This window comes from Oryza glaberrima, chromosome 11 (genome assembly GCF_000147395.1).
Source record: "Oryza glaberrima chromosome 11, OglaRS2, whole genome shotgun sequence".
Taxonomy (NCBI): domain Eukaryota; kingdom Viridiplantae; phylum Streptophyta; class Magnoliopsida; order Poales; family Poaceae; genus Oryza; species Oryza glaberrima.
In genome coordinates, this window is record NC_068336.1 from 24,580,614 (window position 1) to 24,602,998 (window position 22,385).

General features: G+C 42.8%; 1 pseudogene; it reads right to left on the minus strand.

The window, feature by feature from the left end:
- Positions 1–15,214: 15,214 nt before the first annotated feature.
- On the minus strand, positions 15,215–20,900 carry LOC127755859 (putative lipase ROG1; annotated as a pseudogene).
- Positions 20,901–22,385: the final 1,485 nt, after the last annotated feature.

Consider the following 22,385-nt stretch of genomic DNA (forward strand, 5'->3'; position numbering starts at 1 on the left):
ATCTCTTCCCCTTTTCTTTTTTTTTCTTTTTTTTTTCAGTTGGTTAAATAGATATCCTGATGAAGATCGAACGGCCCACATTAATTCGATCACCGGGACTTTGTTTGGACTCCGATTACTCTAAACTTATAGTCTATTTTGCACTACTCGGCGAGCTCTACGCATCCGCGGTTCCTGATCGCCTATTCAAGTAATGGTTTAAAAATTGAACGTTTGTGCGTTTGTTCTAATATTCCACGAAATATATTAATTTGAAACTCGGGGAATTACAACCAGGTAGTAGTCGTAACTTGACCACTTGAAGTGAGACGAGAGAGATCACTATGTTCCATTGGTTTGAGAACTAGGAGTAGAAGTCTCTTAATCACCTATAGGGGCGCTAAAGTTGGTTTATTATATGTACATCTCATGTGGCCAGCATGACTCACATACCCAACTTATAGCATATCCGGATGTCCGTTCGCAATCATGTCGGGTGATCAAGCCAACGACGTTCGCGAGGAATTATCCGTTAACAACCTTTTCTCGAGTAGTCCAGCCATGGCCGGTGCTATGAGATAGGTCATCGGTCTTCGTTGGTACGTTGGGCGCGACCACTCCGCATTTGTCGAGAATGTTCTCGATAGTGGGGTGTACTCGACCACAACCTACTCGAGTGCTCAATTGTTCCTGAAAATTATTTTCTAGAAGGCAAGACATATAGCAGAGAATATCGAGTATGTACTCAAAAAAACTGCATAAGTCTTCTAGTATTATCAGGATATAGTGAGCAGATTAAATATCAGGCATTATGTAAACCGTAAACAAGCATGATTTATATATAAGAAAATAAAGCGAGCCCCCAGTATTAAACATTTGTCGGTTTAACGTCGGAAACACTCGCACAATAGATATTGTATAAAATACATGCTCTAGGTAAACATAATAAATTATAGATATGACAATATTGTATGATCTAGAAAATAGGTACGATAAATTTCATATAAAATATTGTGTACCTTTGTAGATACATGCCGGATGTATCTACGAAATTAGTAGATCAATTTGCAAAACCAATCTACCAATTACCTTATTGCGTACTCGTTCGACATCATATGATCTGATATCTTTTGGTACGCCGCGTATCTTGAAGCTTGAATGATCTTGATAGACCAAGTTATCGATGGCGATGATGGTTCTGATCTTGTCGGGGCACGTACACTGGTCAGGTTAAATCTCTCCATAGCCGAAGTCGTCGAGTAACTTGTTGTCGGAGAATCCATCTCTTAAACCCATCTCGTCGAAACCCTGAAGCACCAAAATCCCTTTATCTGGCGCGCCACTGTCGATGTTTGATGTTGTGATTCCGGTATTTGCATAGTATGGGGATCGTTGGTACCAAGGTATATGCGAGACTGAGGTAAAAGAGATGGGGACGAGGATTTTTATACAGGTTCGGGCCCCTGAATTGTCAGGTAATAGCCATACATCCTGTTGGCCGAATCCAGTATTGCTCTTATTCACCATAATCACACCAGTACAATATGTGGGGTAGCCTATCTAACTGTTGTCGACATGGCGATCTGAAGTTCTGACTCGTAGTCGACAACAGGGTAGTCTTCCTCCTCGAATCCGTGCCCGGCGAGATCAGAGATAGCGCTTTCGTCTCTCCTGACAGTATCCGGAGACACCGTAGGGGACTAGCCGTGCTTATCCCTGAAGTCGATATCCGGCGTCTTGTCTTGGCGTATGTTGGCTTGTATGTTGATCTTGTGTCTTCTGTTATTCCGTAGATTGTGGTGGGCGTGTCCCCTCTCCTCCTAGGGGGTATTGTATTTATACCCATAGGTGTCCTCTTATCCAAGTAGAACTAGGTAAACCAATATGGATACAATCCGAGTAGTACTTGTCGTTTCCATGTAGAACTCTGGTTGTCTTTCCTTATCCGGATCTCCCTCCATATCCGAGGTCAGTTTCCATATAAGACATGGTATTTGGTGGGTCCTGCCGAGATGTAGTCGACTACTATTAGGTATGTGGTATCCATAACCCTGACACAATTTACAGATAACGAAAATTCGGAAAAAATAAATATTGAAAGACGAGTCTAGAGTCTATATAGGAATATAATTTACAAATAACTAAAATTTCATACTAAAAATAATTAATAACTAACACATTAGTAGTTTCGTAAAGTTAGTACAAAATATAAAATTATGTTGTAATTTTAATATATTTGAATAATACATTGAGAAAATATAAATGCTATTATATGATAGAAAATATAATGATGCTAGCCGCGCAATCTGCGCGGGCCACCATGCTAGTTCATATAAATATTAATGAATCTAGGCACACATGTATATCTAGATTCAGTAACATATATATGAATGTGGGCAATGCTAAAAATTCTTATAGCCTGAAACGGAGGTAGTAATTAATTCCTTTTAGGAAGTCGTACTCGTACTCGTAAAGGAAGTCGTTTAGGACAATGTTTAAGTCAAACCTTGGGAATATAAATCATGAATAACTCACAAGTTGTTGAGTTTAAAAATGTAAAAATTATATAAATAGATTTGTCTTGAAAAATATACTTTCGTAAAAGTATACATATATCACTTTTCAATAAATATTTTTATAGAAACAAGAAGTCAAAGTTGTGTTTTAGAAACCGTGTCGCTGTCCAAAACAACTTTTTTTACGAGTACGGAGGAAGTAACCGTCTCTCTCTTTTTTCGCATCCAGTTTGTTACTTATCTTCGATTCTGCCGTTCACATCGTTTCTAGGTAATTCATTTTTTTTGCTTTTCAGTACATGAGATCATAAATCCTAACACTTGTCCAAAATCCAATTTCCCTAATTAATTCTTCAGGTTCTCATCTAAATTTACAGTCCAAAGAAACACATATAATCCTCTTTCATCCATACACAAACCACAAGTATGGCACGATCAACCAGTATGTTGAATCTTAATTTGTATGTATACAAAATTCTTGGTCATTGTGGATCATCAGTGGTGGCCGGTGGCGTTTCGTCCGTGCGGCACTTGCTGAAGAAATTGTTCTTATCAGCAAGCAGGGTTTATCGATCATAATTCTTTTACTGATTAAAGCCCCACCCTCTAATCTGTATGAAAGTAAAGTTACCAATCTACCCTTCCACCTAAACATCAAGTTAATACCTGGCTCACTTTTTTAATAACTTCTGAGGCATACCTTTTATCACAAACCGTTAGATGGCAAGTAATCAACGGACACCATAACTCCCAAGCACCGGAGGTAGTCTCTGAAATATATGCAGGGAAGCTCTTATAATTTCTTAAGACTTAATTACAGATTTGTAGTTGTGCTAATGGTAGCAAAACCGCCTAGCTGTAAATATTCTCAGTTGGGAAACGGTCCTCAAAACCGCTCAAGAAGGCAAAATAAACAAGAGCGATGCTTCGGTACTCTTCTACTCGTAGTATTACCATTTATGTTTTTTCCCGGCTAGCTAGATCGACATGTGGTTATCCATTATGTTGGTATTGCTCATATTCCATCAAAAAGTAAAAAAAAATGAAGGAAAAATAGTTTATTCACTGCTAAATGACAATTATACCCCTATTTCTTGGGACAATAATGCTCCTTCACATTTCTACTACCGCTAACTAGGGTGGTAGTAGAAAACAATCTGAAACCTTCGATCAAATGAGATTGTGGAGATTATGGGTACCCCATACCTACACGACATGGTTATCCGACTAGTTATAGGGGATAACTCATATCTATGAAATATGTAACAGATCATGACTTGGGTATTACGTTTCCTTATATATTATGGAACGGTCTAAAGTCCTGGTTTGATAATATTGTAAAGTAGATTTAGGAAACTGATACCGTATTGGTTAATGTTTCTATCTTGTAATCCTGCCCCCCCAATCCTATATAAGGTGGGCAGGAGGCCCTCTAGGGGACATGTGCACATATGATCGTCAATCTATACTACACCTGGCGGATTCAAATCCCCGAATAGGAGTAGGGTATTACCTCTCATTGAGAGGGCCCTGAACCTGTCTAAATCCTTGTCTCCGTATCCATCCACTTTTAGGTCTCGTGTGCTACTCCCTTTTATTATTGCCGAATTCATGTTTTGACAGTTGGCGCGTCAGGTAGGGGTGCGTCGAGTTCCCTATCAAGAAGTGCGATGGAACCAATTTTCAATATCGCCGAAGCCGACGGATTTGCGGTGGCCATCGCTGGTCACAACCTATTAGGAGAAAAAGCAAAGCAGCAACCATCGACCACGCTGCGCCGCCCGCGATTTCCATGCCGATCATCGCCGACGAAGAGGTTGCTGCCCCGGCGTCTCCCTGCGATTTTCCTGCGGGAGCAACTGTAACACCCTGAAAATTCGACCGACAAAAATCTAAACTCTAAAAATACGGATTTTCAAAAACTTTAAAAATTAATTGCATCATGCCGATCCTATTCGCTTATTTTATTTGGATTTGATCTCGAAGTTTACTAACCGTGAGTAAAGAATAGTTAATTAGGAATAAACCATAAAAACAAGTTGGTAAAATAAATATAAACTAAAATAAAGATTAGGTGTGGATAGGAATAAATAAAATATTATCGCGACCGTATTTGGATCAATTAAAATACGATGGAATAAGAGTTAACCCTAATTAAAAATTCAAATAGATTAAATAAAAATAAAATATGAGTAATATTAATCTACGGTGAATTCGTTAGTTGAGATAACACAAATATTGAGTAAAATGCATATATGCAAAAATTAGGAATTGTTGAATCAAATTTATATGGAAAATACACAAAAATCGGGATAAATAGAAAAGTCACTGTTCATTGCACTCCAGGTGCTCGACACGGTCCCCCTAGCCCCGCCCCCTCCCCTGCCGCGCGCGCCGCTCGCCGCGCGCCGCCCGCCTGTGCGCCGCTCGCCCGCGCGCCGCTCGCCCGCCGCGCCGCCGTCGCCATCATCGCCGTCGCGTCGCCGTCGGCCTCGCGCCGCGTGCCGCCGCCTCGAGCTCCGTGCCGCCGCCTCGCGCCTTGAGCCGCCGCATATCGCCGTCGCCATCCCATCGCCGTTGCCGCGCCGTCGCCGTCGCGTCCCGCCTCGCGCCGCGCGTGCGTCCCGTCGTCCGCGTCGCTCGCCGCCATCCCGTCGCGCCGTCCCATCGCCGCTGCTGCCGCCCGCCGTCACGTCGTCGCTGCCGAGCCGTCGCCGTCGCTGCTCCGCGCCCCGCGCCGCGCCGCGCGCCGTCCCGTCGCCGCGCGCCGCCGCCACCGCTGTCACATCGCGAGTCGCCGCAGCCGTCGCGTCACCCCGTACCGTGCTGCCTCGCGCCCCGAGCCGCCCGCCCGTCCCATCGCCGCTCGCCCGTCGTCTCGCCCCGTCGCCGCCGCGCCGCGCTACCGTCGCGTCACCGCCCGTCGCGTCCCGCCCCGAGCCGCGCGCCGCCGCTGTCGCCGCCGCCGTCGACGTCCCGTCGCCGTGCGTCCCGTCGCCGCCTCGCGCCCCGCGCCGCCGCGCCGCCGTCGCGTCGCCCCTTCCCTTCTCTTTCTTTCCCCTCCTCTCCCCTATAAAACTCCACCCTCTCCCCATTTTCCCCACCCCATCTCACCCTTCCTCCCCTCTTCCCTCTCCACTGCGCCGCCGCTCTCGTGTCGCCGCGCCGCCGTTCCCGTGCCGCCGCGCCGCCGTTCCCGTGCCGGCCCGCCGCCGTTCCCGTGCCGCCGTGCCGCCGCTCCCGCGCCGCCGTGCGCCACCGTCGCCGCTGCCGCCGCCGGTGAGCCGCCCTCCTTCCCCCTCGCGTCCACCGCCGCCGCCGCTCGGGTGGGAGAGAGCCGAGAGAGAGAGAGGGAGAGGAAAAGAGAGGCCGGCAGAGAGAAAAGAGAGAGAGAGAGAAGGAAAAAGAAAAGAAAAGAGAGAGAAGGAAAAAGAAAAGAAAAGAGAGAGAGAAGGAAAAAGAAAAGAAAAGAGAGAGAGAAAGAAAAAAAAAGAAAAGAAAAAGAAAGGAAGGAAAAAGAAAAGGGAAATAGATAGGAAATTAGAGGGAGATTAGGGAAGTTTAGAAAATTTAAAATAATTAGAATTTAGTTATAGATTAGTTATAGTCGTAGAATTGCGAAATTTAATATAAATTATGGATTATTCTTGGTAATTTCTACAAGAAATCAATTCGCGGTAGTAGTTTAAATGTAGATAATAACTAAACAAATAGATGAATTCTTATAGATTATTATAGATTATTTTTGGGTAATCCCTATAAGTAATCGATTCACGGTAGAAATTCGGTTTTAACTACTAGGGATTTTACCCGTGTATTATATTTAATCATTTAGTCATAGACTAAATTAAATCGTACAATATTTCTAGGATTCCGTCCGATATTTAGCTCGCGATAGAAATTTCTAACCTATTATATGGATATAATGCTCGGTTAGATTAAATTAAAAACTTATGACAACAAAATATTTACACCCGCAAAATAGCTTAGGATATATAAATCGAAATTGGGTTTGCCCTAGTCCGCGAATAGTAAAGTCAATATAAGAGAATCGACTTTCGCGTTCGACTTCCATTTGGATTTATTTGGATTTTACTTGAATTCTAACCGAATTCAAAATCGATTCTTCGCACGTACTTGTAGAGCCCGAGAGAGTTGCGGATCCAAGTGAAGGCCAAGACCCGCAAGACTTTGAGCAAGGCAAGTCATCACTATTCTTTGAACATGTTGATCCCAATTGCGAAATTATTTTGTTTACAAATAAAATTGCATGCAATGATGAACATCCTACTTGTGATTGTGCCATGCCTTGATTATTGTTTACCCCTCATTCCTTCGTAACCATGTTTACGTATGAGTCCCTAGTCAATTATGACAATTGCTTAGGAATGCTATTCTAGAATTATGCATACTCATATTTATCAAATGCTATATGCTTGGGCAATTACCTTTGGGAAGGTAATTGAGATGCGGCATGTGGAGACATGAGCGCCACATTGCCATGATATTGATGACATGATTTGTGAAAGGAGAAATAAAACTAAACAACTGTTTTCGACTGGGGCGGACGGAGGATTTGGGTGGTATCTGGAAAAGGCTAGTACCGTCCCCGGTCAATTAAGGACCGAGCCATGAAGTTAAGCATGAAACGACCCCCGTACAACCGCACTTCTCGAATGGGTATAGACCTAGCGGATTAGATAGCCGAGCGGAGGCAGTATCCCTGCATAGATGGTTCACCCCTGAGTGAGGCAGGTGCGCTACGATGGGACAGCCGTTGAGGTAGGGCCGAGAGGCGTGCCCTACATCGGTGTCGCCATTGGTAGGACTGCCATGAGTGTGTGAGAGAGAGAACTTAACTTGAACTATAATTTAATATGTGTGTGAGACTTCTCTTTCCCGGGAGCGCCAGAACTCCTCTCACTGCTAGAAACATGGACACCTAGAGTGCATGAGGATTTAAGTTCATGGAGCGGGTACTGCCAATGCGAGGTTATCGAAAAGCTTTGCCGTGACGCGTCTCATGTGTTGGGACGAGGCTCATGTGTTGGGCAGTTGCGGAGTGCGGGTAAAGTGTACATCCACTGCAGTGTGAGTAAACCAAATCTATTCGAATAGCCGTGCTCGCGGTTATTGAGCACCGGGACATGTATTACACTTGGCTAGACTCTAAATTCTTAACCTGTGTGGGATGGGATATTGCATGATGATTTTTATGCTGATGGAGCCACTTCCTGAGAGGTGGGAATGTGGACGTCCTCAGAAAACCATAACGACTCGATGGCGGGAAGCTATCCTTGGGATCACAATGGATGGTGGACAGAACCGTCATTGTTTAATATGAACGCTGGTACTAAAATTTGGTTAGTCTGTGCTAGGTCTTAGGCTTGCGAAAAGAATTACGAAACTGGCTTTGCGCAAAGGAACCATAGCTATCCTTTGAATACCCCTATCATGTGCATTTCTTGCTGTGGTGGCTTGCTGAGTACGGTTGGTACTCACCCTTGCAAATATAAAATTAATCAGAAGTGGGAGATGAAGCTTCGGAGGATCCCTATGCCTACTACCAGGAGGGAGATGAAGACGATGGCACTCAGTAGGTCTTAGTTACGGTCGTTGCCTGTGGCAATGGCATGCCGCTGCCTGAATTCCGCTGCCTCATCTATTTCTGCTTTTGGATGTATTCCGGACCGCTCGGTTCGATGATTTAAGAGAATGCCTGCGGGCTTATGATGTAATAATTAGCACTAGACTCTCGTGTATGTGCTTTTGGTATTTCAGCTATGAACTCGTGTGTACCAGACTACTTGATCCAGGGAAATGGTACTGTTTACACGAATGATTCCTGTTATAGAAACGGGGGTCTACAGCAACCCACCCCGGAATCTTCGTCCATGGAGGCCGGAGCCGGGCTTCTCGGGTTCACATCGTCTGCCGTTCAGGCTGACGGCAAACATTGCCGTTGCCTTCATCCCTGCCACACATTCTTCTATCAACAGCTGCATGTAGTGGTCCTACCATTGTGATTAATTAGGGACTACTAATTAGCAGAATCACTTATTTCTCTTAAAAAAAATCAGCAAATAGAATCTCGGCGGTAAAGCGCGCGAGAACAAAAGCAGAGCAGAGGGAAGCTCCTGCTTTTTGGCGCCAAGAATATGGATCGACACCAAATGTCTATTCATCCAGAAACAGAAGAACCAGAACAACAAAATCCTGTATTGATGGAGCAGCCAAACGATCCTACAGGCTACAGGAAGTAGGAAAAGCATGAACAAGGAAATCCTTCATCTATGAAGCAGCCAAATGACTCTGCCGTCGCATCGAACGAGTAAGCGATACAGGCAAATTTCTCTTTGTTTGATCTCTCCTACAGTGTCTTCTACTTTTATCTTATCAAGCCTAAAATTTCGTTTGTTTTTAATCTACACCTATACACTACTCCGTGGCGTTGTTCAAATTTGATCTATTTTACTAACTTCTTCTATAACGTGATTTATCAAAGTTCTTGTTGATATTATTCAGTTAAAAAAATACAACAAACATCTTTTTTTCAGAGCTGCACCTAGTTGGGTTCCTCAGATTGGCATGGCATTCAGTGATACAGAGGAGGCATGGAAATTTTGGGTCACGTATGGAGGTCGGATGGGCTTTGATGTTAGAAAGAAGTATCACAATAAAAATCAAGTAACACAGAAAACTACATCAGCTAGATTTGTTTGCTCCAAACAAGGTTTTCGAGGCAAGGATAAAAGAGATAATTTGACTAAGCATCCTCGAGCTGAGACGAGAATTGGATGCAACGTCCGCATGGGGCTTACACTCAATCAAGTAAACGAAAAGTATGAGATATCTGATCTGGAAGTCATATGCACAATCACATACTGCAAACGCCAGAAACTTCTCACTTAATGCCATCTCAGCGCAAAATAACTGAAGTGCAAGCCTTTGAAATTGAAATGGCAGATGACACTGATATTTAGCCCAGAATCGCTCATGAGTTGGCTGCCCGACATGTTGGTGGGTCATCTAATCTTGGCTACACTTGTCTTGATCAGCAAAATTATTTGCGAACTAAACGTCAAAAGGAGTTGAAATATGGTGAGGCTGGGAGCTTGTTGAATTATTTTAAGAATAAGGCCATAGATAATCCTTCATTTCATTATGCTGTGCAATTGGATAGTGAGGAACAAATAACAAATATCTTTTGGGCAGAGATGATTATAGATTATGCTCACTTTGGTGATGTTGTTACCTTCGATACAACCTTTGGGACAAATAGAGAAAGCCGGCCATTTGGTGTATTTGTTGGATTTAACCACTTTAGAGAAACTGTAGTTTTTGGTGCTGCTCTCATGTATGATGAGACTTGTGACTCATTCTGTTGGCTTTTTGACACCTTTTTGTCATGCCACAATCACAAGCATCCACAAACTATTTATACCGATCAGGATGTTGCTATGGGAAAGGCTATCACAGAGGTATTTACAGAAACTCGGCATGGCTTATGCACTTTTCACATAATGCAAAATGCAAACAAACATATAAATCGTCAGAAGACTAGTGATGGCTCTAATGTCCTTGCTGATTTTAGTGCTTGCATGTGTGAACATGAGGATGTGGAAAAATTTGAGGAAGTCTTTGCTGATATGAGGACAAAAGTTCGCAAAGAGACATGGTTGGATAGTATTTATAAGTTGAAAGAGAAGTGGGCTGAATGCTTTATGAAGAATGCGTACACATTAGGAATGCGAAGTACTCAATTGAGTGAGGGACTGAATAGTGATTTGAAGGAGTATTTAAATTATGAATTAAACATTGTACGCTTTTTCCACCACTTTGACAGAGTTGTACAAGGGAAGCGAGATAAAGAGATCAAATCAGAGTATGAATCCAGGAAAAAATTGCCACGCATCTTAATGAGAATTCCTATGCTATTGCAAACAAGTAAGCTCTACACCCCGCAGATTTTTTAGGCCTTTCAGAAAGAATATGAAAGATCGATGACAGCTTATACAAAAGTATTGGATGAGGGCAGGGCATATATTGTTGGGACAAGATCTCTAGATGATGATTGTACAATTGAAGAAGAGTATATGGTTGTTGGAAATCATCAAGAGAGTATGGTGTCATGTGATTGTCGACAGTTTGAGAGGGTAGGAATACTTTGCAGCCATGCATTGAAGATTCTTGATGTGATGAATATTAAGCAATTACCAGATCATTATGTTCTCAAGAGATGGACACGAGAGGCGCGTCATGGGGTTGTCCATGATATATCCGGAAGACATGTCCTAGAAAATCCTAAACTAGACGCTTCACGTCGATATAAGTTTCTTTCACACAAATTTATCAGTTTGGCGTCTCAGGCTGCAGATTTTGAAGAGTGCTTTGCGTTTGTTGATAATGCTCTTGAAACCCTTGGACAGCAAGTGGAACAAATGGTAGAAGTGAATACAAATATTCAGTCGAATTTAGAGACAGAGTTTGAGATACCTGAAAATGTCTCCCAAGCTATTGGCCTAAAGAAAAAAGAGACCCGGTGTAGCACATCGAAGCGAAAGAAGAATTGGGTTGACAAGCTACATAAAAAAAGAAAGAAAAGCCTAAGGTATGTATGTATGCTAAAAAGAAAAAATAAATGAAATTAAATGTTCATTAGTTATTCTGTTGTAAATCACAATTTAGGTAACCATGGTCCACTGACAGGCTAAGAATGGGAATGAAGTAGCACATCCTGAGCCATTAGAAGAGGACATATTGGAGAATAGTACAAAAGAATCTCACCAGGATTTTGAATTTTTGGGTAGCTATACCCAGCTACTGGCGGTATGCTAACCCTAACTTTTGTTTTTTAAGATTTGATAAATTCCAATTTTTTAACTTATATCAGTTTATAAATTTGCAGGGTGATTCAGATGGATATGAGTTATATTCTGAAGGATTTCACCAGTAGCTTCATTTCACTGCTAGTTTTTGGATGAAAAATACTCTATATGGGACATAGTAGTAGTGCGGCAATGCTGTTTTTGTCAAATGAATACTTAAATATTTTATAAGACATGTACTATTGTTCAAGTGTTTGGATAGCTTCTTAGTACAGAAGCTTGTTTTGCTGTAGTATTTTGCTCTGTTGTGCTATGCTCTGCTTCTGTTCTGTCAGTCGATCCATATTCTTGGCGCCAAAAAGCAGGAGCTTCCCTCTGCTCTGCTTTTGTTCTCGAGCACTTTACCACCGAGATTCTATTTGCTGATTTTTTTTTGGAAGAGAAATAAGTGATTCTTCTTATTAGTAGTCCCTAATTAATCACAATGGTGGGACCACTGCATGCAACTGTTGATAGAAGGATGTGTGGCATGGATGAAGGCAACGGCAATGTTTGCCGTCAGCCTGAACGGCAGAAGATGTGAACCCGGGCTTCTCGGATCGGTGCAAATTGGTCCTTTCGCTGACGGCAAGCATGCATGGGTGGACCTAGCATACGTCTCTACGGGAGATTGATTTTGGATTGCTGCTGATCAGATTGATCAACTAATTACACTAGTAATATGCCCATGCTAACGCTACGCGGTGACATTTGATAACACATAGTACATCAAGGATTGGACCCCAACCTGAGCTTAATCCCATACAATCTGACTATATATCACAAAATTACTCCATATAGTAATTTTCATTACACAAATTTTAAACTTTTCTCTTAAATTTATTAGAACAGGAATTGAAAACTTCTCCCATCCAAACAATCGAACGGAGAGAGTAGTACTTGGCATGAAACCAGCATCCCGAGACTAATAATAGGTAATCCATTGTTCATAGTCTCATCACACGGAAATAAATGGCATGGATTCGATAGTCCATTGTTCACAATCTCATGACAAAAAAAAGAAGAAGAGCTAATTCAAACTAAAATATATGCCACTGCAAATTAGTTCCATCTTGTCCACACCCACAGTTCCATTTTATAATAAACGTGACCCAAAAATGGTATAGCCAGGTGAATACATTCTCCAACTTGATAATCATTTGAATGCAGCTGCAACTTCCTGTTCACAACCTCAGTTATTTCCTATAATTAGGATTTGCAATGCTCTTAGTTACCTACAAGCATAATATTGGTGCTCCATCTTTGGCTTTTTTGTAACATAGAAGATCAGACAGCAGGACATACATGATTTTGCTGTTGACGATTACGATTTGCAAAGCGTAGCAAGCATACTGCATTTTTCTATTCATCAAATAAAACCAAAACTAAACTAATACAATCTACTACGAAACAATGAGATGAGTATTGTGCAGGTTGAATCTCAGAATATATGCGAAAAAATGAGAAATTGACTTAACCTTCTGTGTAGGGAGGGGGCTCGGAGGATGTAGAGCAGGATGTAGGCCAGCGGCTCTAGGATCAAATGACTTCATGCACTCCAGGGTATGTATGCATTTTAGACGGTAATGGGTACAGAGAAGACATGCCTATTCACTGTGCACTCCCACATAATTGCTGGGACGGAATCACCTCCACACCGCCGGGATCACCTCCATGCCTCTATTGTACAGAGGAAATATGAACAGTTGATCTCATTTTGCATAACAAGTAGAAAATAAAATATTTGCAGATTCTAGCATGACAGATAGTGGGATATGCATCATTTCTACTCCAAAGAGAGCCAGCACCATTTCTTAATACAGGAAATATATGATCAAACCCCAAAGGAAACAATGCACCATTTTTAATTTGGATGATTGGCAATGGAGTCCATTGACTCTACATATAATGAGGCATGTTCTGTACACTCAGCATCAATTTCATTCAGAAAACGATGATCTATCTCACAGGTATATGGGTTCGATTATTACATAAAAGCTACACATAATTTTGTCTTATACATTAACAGGTTAGACAAGCACTTAATCATGCATAGGTTTTACAGTGGCAAACAGGGAAACAGATCAATAATAATATAATTCTGACCCATATTCCTCTTAAACTATTTAATTCTGATATATAAGACATTTATTTCTTCGGATGATGTATATTGTACGTTCTTGCAATTGGACTCTGTAACCTGACAAATGAGACGAGGGAATGGCCTGTCGAGGCTTCACATGATTCGGCAGCAATTCCAACAAAGACAATTGATCTGAATTGAGCAATGAAAATCTGTTTAGTTGAGACGTTGTAGAGCTTTAGCAATTTTTGTCAAGTCTCCTGAATGTATAACACATCTGGTTGCCACCTTTGATTGGTTTGAAGGATACATCTCAGGCTGAAGTTGACTGACATGCTAAAGTCCTAGCAATATCTCCTATGCTCTCTACTCAATGCTTCGGGTTTCATAAGATGTTTGCTATTTGACTTGATAGGGCAGCGATGAGGTTGGATAGTTACCGTTTTATTTGATTTTATTGAGACCTCATCTAACTAAATATTTCACGTTATCATTTCAAGTAGTTTACATAATATTTAACCCAGGGCATCCCACAACATGTGAATTGTAAAATATTTATAGCGCGGAATAACATTTCTTACCGGCTATTCCATCTTATATATTCAGCCCAGTAAAAGGAATAGGAGAAATTGTTGTCATGTCCTGATTTCAAACCCAAAGAAATCTGTTTTTAAGTGGAGCATATCATCATGAAATTTTAGTAGCATGACATTCAAAGTATCCTCACCATACAATTTTTTTTTACCAAAATTAGTGACTAAAATTAGCAGCTGAGTTCTATCTCATCGTGAACATGACTTCACCGACAGTTCCAATGATTTCCCAAACAAGGAGAACAAGTCATTTCACCGAAACCCCCTAAAATCTCATATCTAAATAGGATTTAACTTTAAAGGATCGCTTCATACGTAGAAGATTCCTGCTACTAAAATTCCATGATGTCATAAAGATTAAATCAGAGATAAAAGTCATACAGATTTATATTTATCATGATTGCAAGGAAATTAACCAGTCCCAGCTAACCATTTAGCGCAGGATTACAAGCAATTCTTTCTCTGCTTTAAGCCACCACTAATCAGTGACTTGGCGCTACTTTTGTTTCAGCATTCTAGACGATTTCCCCCACGTTCTGAATGAGTCAGCACTCTATAGACCGCAATTCAATAATTTCAGAAACTGGAAAAATATTCAGCTGTCTCAAATGCAAAAGCGACAGTTCACATATTCCCGAGACAAATGTCGTAATTTGTAGTTGGTTTGATTTTCTGAAAATCACTTGCATAGACAGAATGGATAAAACCACCTACAAATTACAATGCAACCCCAAATTTCCAGAGAATTCCAGCAAGCATGTCACCACTATGAAACAACATTTTCTGCTTTGCACCTCAAGTATCTTTTTCTCCTTGGATCTCTTTAAACTACATTCTCCTAGGTTGTAAATGCAATTACTTGTACTCTTGTTCTGTAAAATGGCAATTAGCAATCTATCATGCTTTTTAAGAACTTAGATGTGTTTGTAGAGTATATTGAGAGAAAATATGTGTTTGTTTCCCTGCCGCAACTGTATCATGTCACAGTTTCTTAGTCTTACGACCCACATGTCACACTCTTAAATTTAGAGCTAACCATGCCACATTTGTGGCCCACAATTTCTTAGCCACACTTGTGCAACCATACCACAATTTGCATAACCTAATTATGTCAAGGTTAGGAGTCAACCAAACATCCCCATAATATGGACACAACATCATAAAACAATTCTGCTGCTACCATCTAAGCTGACCTTCCAATATGTATGAATCACAAACTGTTGCAGAATTTTGACATGTTTCATCATTGAATTCTTCTGAGTATTCCTCATGTACAATGTGGGGGGTACTTTTCAGATATCGATTCCTCCCACTGCACATCATGAACAGAAAAAATGAACGTTTTATCAGAAGAATGTTGCTACACGTAAATCTTCCTCTTCTTGTGTAATTGCCCAAGAACAATCAGAACCAATAAAAATACCTTAGGCAGCTCAGTCTTTCTTCTGATAGACGATGTTCTCCAGCCAACAATTTCTGAATGCCATGAATTAGAGAATTGACAAGTAGAAGGTCTAAATTAAGATGGAACATTTTTTAACATTACATCAAAAACCAAACATTTCAAATAATAAGGATACGATCATAGTCGGCATTTGCATAAGCTACTCACCGTCTAAATGCACGCAAAGCAGATCTAAAAAAAAGTGTTAGCAAAGGAAAATAATCAAAGAGAAACAAAGGCATCATAACCTTGCATGAAATAAAGATCACCATAATCTTCAGCCATGCGCTGCAACAATGGTGGTTCTCCCTCATCATCGTCAGTGAGAAAAAGATGTTTCCCAGTTCTCCTAGATATCCGATGGACCACACGAGAAGCAAAATTTTCCATTGCAATGGACCCAAAGAGAAGGGGAACTTAATTCATAACAGTAAGGACAGAGAACAGTTATAGGGGTGGATGCAACGCCAAATGCTCATCGAATATGGCATATAGAATGCAGAAGGGAAAAAAGGGACTTTGAATATCCAGCAAAATCTGAAAACTTTGCTACAAATATAAGCATGCAAATTAGTAAAATGGCTCAACTGCACAAATTACAAAAAAACGTATCTAAAGTCTTTCGTACATGATTTCTCAGAACTTGGAGGAGCAAGGGACAAGAAGCACAAGCCCTTTTTGTGTGTTTATTATAAGAAAACAATGGACATCTAGTACTTAAAAAATTATATATGGGACATTAAATGCTCTGTAGCAAAAAAAAAAAACACTGAGCAGTGGCATATCTGGCACTTAAAAAAAACTATGACCCCAATAGACTGTAAATCCATGATGCATGAAATAAGTATAATACCTAATACAAACAGAAAAATAGATAAATAAAATAAATGAGCAAATTTTGGGGCATTGATTTGAAGACATTTTATCACACATAGACATGATATAACACACCTGCCATCCCCTGATGGTACGTAAAAATTCAGAACTCAAATGACTGTCGAAATGAAAAGGGAATACATAAAAACAAGTCATCAACAATACCTGATTGTTCCCTCGAGACCCAAGGTGAGGTGTTGCTACGGTTATAAAGTTCATTGCTTCCAACCCACAGATGGTTCCTTTCATTCCACCCTTGGATGTGTCATTTGGATGTCTATAAAGCTTTGCAATTGCATATCTTGCTGCTAATCCTCCAACAGAGTGTGCAAGAAAGGAAATCTTAGTGAGTTCTGGCTTTCGACTGATTACATCGATCACCTGAGTAATGGGAGGATAGAAGTGAGACTCCAATACATATGCTTTGCGATGAGCACAAAGGAGTATTATTCGCAACATCGTTTCAACGAAAAATCGCTATGACAGAGCAGCTAACCTCCAGATAATAGCCTCTGAAAGTTCACAGGGAGCGGTTGGCGCAGCGATGTCCCATCGATCTGGCGGTGGCGTGGCGCGGGTGGCGACGGCGGAGAGGTGAAGGGCGAGGACGGCTTCGCGTGTGGCGAGGGCGCGGGCGGCGTGGGCCGCGAGTCGCGTAGGCTCGAAGGGCGAGAGCACGGGCGAAGGAGATGGATTTCACGATTTGGAAGGAAAGTGCGACGTCCGGGCGAGATTTCAGGGGGAGAGAGAGAGAGGGGGGGTGGGGGGCGTGCGGCGACGACGGCGGAGCGGCGGCAGTCGAGGGCGGCAGCGACAGCGGTGGCGTCGCGTGAATACTGGACGACGACGGATGCGAGGACGGCGATGGGGATCGGTTGAGAGCGAGCCGACAGCGGGGATCGGTGGCGGCGAGACGACTGATGCGACGACGGCGGAGCGGCGGCAGTCAAGGCCGTGAGGGGAGCGCGATGTGTGCGTGATTGACGGGGTGAGGGAGGTGGGAGCGATCTGGGAGGAGGAGGCGCGGCGGATGCCGTCGGATGCAAATCATCGGATCATCTTCGACCGTCGGATGTGTGACATGATGAATAATGAATGAGTAAAACCATTTGTTCAACTATAGGGTAGATGGATGTTGCACGCATGCACCTTAATTATATCCAGATCATTAATTTTCTATTACTAATTGGATTGATTTCTGATTACAAATTAATTAATGCTTTTTTGGCTATTTTGTTGGCATGTATTCATGTACTCCGTATCAAACAAGGACCATCGTGGGCAGCTTGTTCGGCTTCATGACGTCATTTCCGCCGAGCAGATCAGATCGATCCACCCGCCTGATGCGCCCCACGGCAGCCTCCACGCTGCAACTGATGCTGCTGCCTCGGCGTCCTCCCTGCGATTTTCCTGGAGTGAATACATGCATGAATTGATCCATCGATCAACGTGCACTATTTACTTATATAATCACGCATATATTTGCATGGACTTCTTTTGAGCTGACCGCATGGCAAATATCGTCACGGCCACAACTAGAACCGTCAATTCATCGGGTTCTTTCCTTTCAACTTATTGTTGTTTATTAGATTGATCTCTAAATGTCAGATTAATCTCTTGGTATTTCCTGTTGTTTAGATGTAATGCTACGGCGCCACTGTTGTCGATTGGAGTTTCCGCCTACACGGCTGGCCTATTATACCACCGTTGTTGGGCGTTTACGACGTCACCGCCGGCCTGTCTCCGTCGCCGCCGACTGGTGTCCTCGCTTATACGGTTGGTTGGTCACACCACCATTCATGGGCGTCCACTTCTCCATCGACCGGCTTGCCTTTGTCGCCGCCGACTGGTGTCTCCTCCTACACGGCTGGCCTATTATGTCGCCGTTGTTGGGCGTCTACGACGTCACCGCCGGCCTGCCTCCGTCGCTGCCGACTGGTGTCCTCGCCGTCCTGCCTCCGTCACCACTGACTGGTGTCCTCGCCTATACGGTTGGTAGGTCACACCATCGTTCATGGGCGTCCACTTCTCCATCAACCGGCTTGCCTTCGTCACCGTCGACCGGTGTCTCCGCCTACACGGCTGGCCTATTATGCCGCCGTTGTTGGGCGTCTACGACGTCGCCGCCGGCCTGCCTACGTCGCCGCCGACTGGTGTCCTCGCCTATACGGTTGGTTGGTCACACCACCGTTCATGGGCATCCACATCTTCACCGACCGGCTGGCCTTCGCCGCCGCCGACTGGTGTTACCGCCTGCACGGCTGGCCTATTATGCCGCCGTTGTTGGGCGTCTACGACTTCACCGCCAACCGCCTAGTCTGCTTCCACGACCAGTGTTTTTATTGCCATTGATGGACGACTTCGTTCCAACATCGGCTACTTCTATTGTCATCGAGGGAATACGAAAAAGCTAAGTCATCATTTATTATTTATATGATATTTTCCTTTTCCTCTGCCTCACTAGATCAACTGGTTCGCCGTTGACTAGCGAGTCAGGGGCTACAGATGTTATATCATATTTTTCAATAATTTTCATAATATCTATCTTAATTGCTTGCGAAATAATCCGAGTACAAAAGTGCCTATCGAGTTATGGAGTTCTATCTTCCTATGCTTTATGTTTGGTTTGTCGATGGATAGTTGCCTTTGGGCCGATTCCTAGCACCCGGGAGCTCGTTGGATGGACCGAGTAACGCAAGGTGCTAAGTATTATTCGGAATAAATCAAAAGCATAGAGATAAGATAAATTTATTTCTGCTCTTAATAATTGCAAAGTACCCGAATAGTAAACTTTGATCCGTGAAACTTTGTTCCATTAATGACGAACTCATGTCACTCGTATGCATGTTTGGGAAGAGCCTAGGCTGACTCCCGATGCTTGGGGACTATGACTAGTCGGGTAGAGTGTTTACACGTAATGAGTCATCTGGTCGGGGAAATCAAAATTGACAAAAGGAGAAATATATATTTATAAACATTTTAAAATACTTGAATTTTCCTCAAGTATTATATTTACATCAGATACTACTCATCCTATATGTTTGTTCTGCAAGATCCAGATCCAGATATGCACAATAGAGATTCAAGGCTTTAAGCTTATCTCCTACGTTTTAGGAATGGATCAGTCAGAACATCACCACCGGCTTGCCGTCGTCGCCGCCGACTGGTGTCCTCGCCTATACGGTTGGGTGGTTACATCGCCGTTGTTGGGTGTCATCTCGTCTTCACCGACCGGCCTGCATTTGTCGCCGCCGACTGGTGCTTCCGTCTGCACGGCTGGCCTATTATGCCGCCGTAGTTGGGAGTCTATGTCTTCACCGACCGGCCGCCTCGTCCGCTGCCGACTGGTGTTTCTGCCTGCACGGTTGGCCTATTATGCCGCCGTTGTTGGGCGTCTACTTCTTCACCGACCGTCTGCCTCGTTTGCCGTTGACTGGTGTTTTTATCTTCACAACTACGCGTCTTCGCTACTGGTTTGCTTCTGTTGCCGCTAACTCGTGTACACTTCATCACGGCTATAGAACTTTGTCACCATGGTGGAGCAACTTCATCTTCATTGTCTTTGGCACCGGCAAACTCTATTACCTCTACTTTGCAAGATTTGCTACTTCACCAACCACAACGTCTACAAGAGCTTCGACATCTCGGCATGCACTTCCAGATTCGATGCCGTGTTATTTTACTACGACAAGTGGTTTTCCAATTTTCAAGAATTCTACTCGGACATCTTCAACATGTATCTTCACTCAAGCAATGAGTACTCGACGACAAGAGGCTACAGTTTTTGACTCTATGTTCAGTTGTTTCCCAACTAATCAAAGAGTCGAGCGCTACACAAATACATGTATTTGTCTCCAAAATTCGATCAACCAGAAGATTAATCAGCAATCGAATCGATCTACAACCGGGCTTGTTCTCGTCATTTCTACTCTATCAGTGAGATCAAATCCATCGCCGCCGTGCTGCCATGTTTGTTGGTCCATCGGTTTCATCACCAAGGCAAGATTTGAAGCAATCAGCAAGCAGCCGCCGTCGAAGTCATGCAAATATCACCGTCGGCCGAGCCTGTACTTCACCAAGGCAATTCTACTTGGATACGTACGGCAAGACAAGAAGTCCAGGATTCAAATTAAATATACCTGGTCAAACTTGTGGTCAAGGAAATTAATCCATGTGCATCTCCTGTTTGATCACTTTGGCTTGTGCCACGTACATAGAAAATCAGCAATTAACACTTATAATCAGAAGGTTGACCAGGACTGTGCATGTAAAATTGACAATATACATGCATCAAGGTCACCGATCATCACCAGCATCTGTCATCGTCATCAGCTGGTTTCTACGCCTCCACAATTGGTGGATCCCACCGCCGTCATTGATAGCGACATCGTCTTCATCTTCACCACCAGCCGCCTCGTCTGCTGCTACTGCCAACTGGTGTTCTCGCCTGTACGGTTGGTGAACTCCGCCGCCGTTAATGGGCACTTTTATCATCACCCGATGACCTACCTTCGTCGCCGTCACCGGTGTCTCTGCCTTCATGGTTTCAACTTTGGGAATCGTTTTCTTCGTCTTCGCTTTAGAGCATGTGTTCTACTTCAGCAACTCCAATTATTTTACCGGTAATTTTGGCTTCTCCAAGTTTCTCAAGTATCAAGTCCAAGATTAAATCTACATTAAATCTACATGACCTGTCAGGGAGTTTAGAGTTATCAACCAATCGGCTCAGTTTCGATGAGTTGGACAACAGTTTCTACTTTTCTCCAGCACCTCTACTTCATTGGCCCTGACATCTCTACCGTTGCTAAGGGATGACTACGTCCTCGTCGTTGGTTGCTTTTGTCATCACCGACTTTAATCGCTGACTTGTTATTTCGTCTTCACGGTTGGCATACTACGCAACTGCTGAGAGAGGACCTCATCGTAATCATGGATTCATGGTCATGAGTCGATTTCTCATGCTCAATGATTGGACTATTCATTATTCCCCACGAGGGCCATCAGCTGAGTGCTTGCGCCAGTCGGGATTCAATTATCACATCTACTTTGGTATTCTCCATAAGGGATAATTACTCGGATCAGAAGCCACTCAGATGAGATACGCTTGATCTACATCACCCAAAAGATTTATCACTCGGGAGCATGTTACATGCGTCATCCTTTAAAGGGTATCGAAGGCATATTTTTTGGCCTAGGCCTAATATGTCTGCAGCCCATATTTTCAGGTGTGGCCTGTCACGTTCTTTTAGGGACTTAGGCACTTTTTTTGCTTAGGCAAAAGTACGCGTGATCAAGTGCCCAATACCTTAAAATCCTTTTATATCACAGTTACTCAACTTTTTAGGAGTTTGTACAATGCATTTTAAAAGGTGCCCAACAGTGAAGTTTTTCATAGCTGCCCCGCTGACTTTTTTATACAGTCAAGGCACTGTTTGGATTTATCAAGCAATTGATTGGATACAATATCATTGCTTTTTGCCACGTAAGTGTGCATTTTTATTGACCAATATTATGGCTTAGGCTGATTATATATTTCGGTCATTTTCCAGGCGGTTGGTAAATCCTTTATAAGTTTATTTACTCAGATTTTACACCACATATGCCGTATATTTCCGGGTGTGGTGAAACCATGTGTCTTTTAGGGACTTAAGCACATCTGTTAAAGCAGTGTGCGTATGGCGTATGCCTAATACTTTGGAAATTTCCTTATTCACAGCATTCAAGCTTTTTTATAGCTATTTTGCTATGTGAATTTTCAAAGATGTTGTCAACTCTAGGTTGCATGCATCATATTTTACAAGGCAGTCGGTATATCACTCGGATCATGTTATTCAGGGATTCACACCGCATATGCTATATATTGATATCAAATCACTTGGTTGACTATAATTATTAAAAACCACTCGGTTGGTTGGATTATTTACTCCTTGACTATATGTTCAGTTTGCTCAACTAACCATATAGTTGGGGGCTACACCTATTAGGTGCATCTAGTCGATGCACCTAAGTCTACATTCAATCATTTTT